The sequence below is a fragment of the Orycteropus afer genome, unplaced genomic scaffold (genome assembly GCF_000298275.1).
Source record: "Orycteropus afer afer isolate SDZICR_OR568_19922 unplaced genomic scaffold, OryAfe1.0 scaffold00404, whole genome shotgun sequence".
NCBI classification, from domain to species: domain Eukaryota; kingdom Metazoa; phylum Chordata; class Mammalia; order Tubulidentata; family Orycteropodidae; genus Orycteropus; species Orycteropus afer.
In genome coordinates, this window is record NW_006921991.1 from 598,758 (window position 1) to 603,770 (window position 5,013).

The following is a 5,013-nucleotide window of genomic DNA, read 5'->3' on the forward strand; positions in this document are numbered from 1 at the left end:
CTGAGAAGTACATTCCTCCCTGGTGTTACTGTTTACTTTATAGGCCTATTATTTGGCTGCAAGGTGATCCCCAGGGTGGGTTTAGTTCCAGGTTTATGTCTAAAGGCCATAGTCTTGGGGGTTCCATCAGTCTCTATCAGACCAGAAAGCCTTGTCTTTGTATGATTTTGAATTTTGTTCTACATTTTTCTGCCTGAATGTATGTTTTTATTTCTCTTGGGTATATATCTAGCAGTGGAATTGCTGGGTCATATGGTAGTTCTATGTTTGACTTTCGAGGAACTGCCAACTGTTTCCCATGATGGCAGCACCGTTTTACATTCTAATGAGAAATGCATGAAGGTTCCTATTTCTCCATATCCTGTTCAACACTCTTTAGTTTCCTTTTTCTGATTATAGCCATCCTAGTGGCAGGAGCTCTGGTGGTGTAATGCCTAGGGTATTTGACTGCTAACCAGAAGGCTGGCTGTTCAAACCCACCAGCCACTCCTCGGAAGGAAGGTTGGACAATCTACTTCCGTAGTGATGATGTCTTGGAAACCCAAGGAGGGATCGCTATGAGTCAGATCCGACTCCACAGCAGTGAGTTTGGTTTTTTGGTTTAGTGGCTGTGAAGTGGTATCTTACTGTGGATTTGATTTGATGACTTATGACAGTTGAACATCTTTTCATGTGCTTATTGGCCATTCTTTTTCTTCTTTTGAGAAATATCTATTCAAATTATTTGCCCATTTTTTAAACTGAGTTATTTGTCTTCTTATTGTTGAGTTGTTTTTCCTTTCCTTTTTTCTTGTATTACTTAGACTCCTTGTGGAGAGGTGTTGACGTCAAGGCCTTCACTGGCCCCAAAACACTCTGACCAGGACAGTTACCACCGTTAGGGAGGGGAACAGGGGGGCAGTCACTGTGCATCAATGTCAGTGAATGGCGCCACAACAGGCCCCAGGGAAAGCTCCTGCTGAACACACTCTTGTCTGTCTGGTGTCCTCACATGACCCCTGAAATCAGAATCTTCACTGCTCAGCCTCCACAGAGTATAGCCTGCTCTTGCTCTCAAACAGCCCCGAGAGAGGGGGGAAGAACTCCACTGGAAAAAGAAAAGAATGGCCACTGCTCCTCCTGTGCTCAAGTTCTATACCCCACTATTTCCCCACTAGCTACCCAAGAACCTAGTAAACAATTAACAAATACATGAACATAAAAACCTCCTTTCTTGCTTGCTTGCTCTCTTAATTTCTTTTTAATATTGTAAAAAATATCTATAACACAACACTTTCTGATTTAACATATTTCACATGTACAGTTTCATGGCATCAATCATGTTGCATAATCATCACCACTAATCATTGCCAAATTTCCCATCACCATCAACAGAAAGTCACTGCCTCCTGAACAGTACCTTCTCCTTTTCCCCTTCCCTTCCACCCCTGGTGATCACTTACAAAACTGTGGTCTCTGTACATTGGCCTGTTTTAGCTATATCATATGAGTGTGATCATACAGTACGTGTCCTTTGTGATTGACCTACTTCATTTAGCACAATGGTTTCAAAGTTCAACTATGTCATAGCATGTATCAGGATGTCATTTCTCTTTATGACCGAGTATATATATTTCATTGTATGCATGTACCATGTTTGTTTATCCATTCAGCTGTCAATGTACATTTAACTTGTTTCCACCTTTTGGTATAGTAAAGGAGAGGGTCAGCAAAAGAGGGGAAGACCCTCAGTGAGGTGGATTGACACAGTGGCTCCAATGATAGGCTCAAGCATAGCAAGGATTATGAGGATGGTGCAGGACTGTGCAGTGTTCATTCTGTTGTACATCAGGTCACTATGAGTCGGAGCTGACTCGAAGGCACCTAACAACAACACTTTTTCACTATCATGAAAAGTGCTGAAATGAAAAATGCTGTGCATGTGTCTGTTCATGAAACTGCTTTTAACTCTCCTATGTATATATGTAGAAGTGAAATTGCTGGGTCATAACCCACTGCTATCTAGTCAATGCCAACTCACAGTGACCTAATAGTACAGTGTTGTTGTTATTGGACGCAGACAAGTCAGCTCCAACTCATAGTGTACAACAGAACGAAATGCTGCCCAGTCCTGCGCCATCCTCACAATCCTTGTTGTACTTGACCCCATTGTTAGAGCCACTGTGTCAATCCATCTCATTGAGGACCTTCCTCTTTTTCACTGACCCTCCACTTTACCAAGCATGATATCCTTCTCCAGGGAATAGTCCCTTCTGACATAACCAAAGTAAGTGGGAAAAAGTCTGGCAATTTTTAACTTCCAAGGAACATTCTGGCTGCACTTCTTCCAGGACAAATTTGTTTGTTATGGCAGTCCATGGTATTGTAAATACTCTTCGCCAACACCACAATTCAAAAGCATAAACTCTTCTTCAGTCTTCCTTATTCACTGTCCAGCTTTCACATGCATATGAGGCAACTGAAAATACCATGGCTTGAGTTAGGTCCACCTTAGTCTTCAAAGTGACATCTTTGCTCTTCAACACCTTAAAGAGGTCCTTTGCAGCAAATTTGCCCAGTGCAATATAACATCTATTTCTTGACTGCTGCTTCTATGAGTGTTGATTGTGGATCCAAGTAATATGAAATCTTTGACAACTTCAATCTTTTCTCCATTTAGTGTGATGCTGCGTATTTGTCCAGTTGTGAGGATTTTCTTTTCTTCCTGTTGAGGTATAATCAACACAGCAGACTTTAGTCGTTAATCTTCATCGGTAAGTGCTTCAAGTTGTTTTCACTTTCAGCAACTGAGGTTGTGTCATCTGCATGTCACAGGTTGTTAATGAGTTTTCTTTCCATCCTGATGTCATGTTCTTCTTCATATAGTCCAGCTTCTCAGATTATTTTCTCAGCATACAGATTGAATAAGTATGGTAAAAGGATGCAACCCTGACAAACACCCTTCCTGATTTTAAACCATGCAGCATCCCCTTGTTCTGTTCGAATGACAGCCTCCTGGTCCATGTACAGGTTTCTCTTGAGAACAATTAAGAGTTCTGGAATTCCCATTCTTCTCAATGTTATCCATAATTTGTTATGATCCATACAGTCGAATACTTTTGCATGGTCAATAAAACACAACTAAACATCTTTCTGGTATTCTTTGCTTCCAACCAAGACCCATCTGACATCAGCAATGATATCCTTCATTCCACACCCTCTTCTGAATCCAGCTTGCATTTCTGGAAATTCCCTGTCAATATACTACTGCAACCATTTCTTAATTATCTTCAGCAAGATTTTACTTGCCTGTGATATTAGTGATATTCTTCGATAATTTCCACATGCTGTGTAATGTGTCTTTCTTTGGAATGGGTACAAACATGGATCTCTTTCAGTCAGTTGGCCAGGTAGCTGTCTTTCAAATTACTTGGCATAGACAAGGAAGTGCTTCTAGCATGGCATCGGTTTGTTGAAACATAGCACTGGTATTCCATTGATTCCTGGACCTTGTTTTTCACCAATGCCTTCAGTGCAGCTTCAACTTATTCCATCAATACCGTTGATTCTTGATCACATGCCACCTCCTGAAATAGTTGCACATCGACCAATTCCTTTTGGTAGAGTGACTATGACTTTTGATGTTTCCTGTATCAGTCGATATTTTGCACAAAGAATCTTTCAATATTGCAACTCAAGGCTTGAATTTTTTCTTCAGGTCTTTCAGCTTGAGAAATGCTGAGTATGTTCTTCCCTTTTGGTTTTCTAACTCCAAGTCTTTGCACATTTCATTATAATAATTGACTCTGTCTTCTTGAGAAGCTGTTTGAAATCTTCTGTTCAGCTCTTTTATCTTGTCATTTCTTCCATTTGCTTTAGCTACTTTCCATTTCAGAGTCTCTTCTGACATCCATTTTGGTCTTTTCTTCCTTTCCTGTATTTTTAATGACCTTTTTCTTTCTTCATGTGTGATGTTCTTGATGTCACCCCACAATTTGTCTGGTTTTCGGTCTGGTTTTGTGTCAGATCTGTTCTTCAAATGATCTCTAAATTCAGGTGGGATATAATCAAGGTCATACTTTGGCTCCCATGGACTTGTTTTAATTGTCTTCAGCTTCAACTTGAACTTGCATATGACCAATTGATAGTCTGTACCACAGTCAGCTCCTGGCCTTGTTTAGGGTGAAAATATAGAGCTTCTCCATCACCTCTTTCCACAGATGTAGTTGATCTGATTCCTGTGTACTCCTTCTGGTGAGGTCCATGTGTATAGCCACTGTTTGTGTTGAAAAAAGGTATTTGCAATGAGTAAGTCATTGGTCTTGCAAAATTCTATCATGCAATATCCTGCATCATTTCTATCACCAGGGCCATATTTTCCAACTACCAGTGATTCTTCTTTGTTTCCAACTTTGCCATTCTAATTACCCATAATAATCAATACATTTTGATTGCATGTTTGGTCAATTTCAGACTGCAGAAGTTGGTAAAAATCTTCAATTTCCTCATATTTGGCATTAGTGTTTGGTGCAGAAATTTGAACAATAGTAGTATTAACTAGTCTTTTGTTGTTATGTGCCGTTGAGTCGGACCTGACTCATAGCAACCCCTCCTTGGGTTTCTGAGTTGGTATCACTACAGAACTAGATTGCCCAACCTTCCTTCCTAGGAGTGGCTGGTGGGTTTGAACTGCCATCCTTCTGGTTAGCAGTCAAGTGCCTTAGGCACTACACTACCAGAGCTCCTAGTCTTCCTTGTAGGTGTGTAAATATTATTCTATCACTGACAGCATTATACTTCAGGATTGATCTTGAACCATTCTTTGTGATGATGATTGTCAAGCCATTCCTCTTCAATTTGTCATTCCCGGCATAGTAGACCATATGATTGTCTGATTCAAAATGGCCAATACCAATCCATTTCAGCTCACTAATGCCAGCCACTTCTCAGAAGGAAGATTGGGTAATCTACTTCCATAGAGATACTGCCTCCGAAACCCAAAGAAGGGTCGGTATGAGTTGAATTGTCTCAATG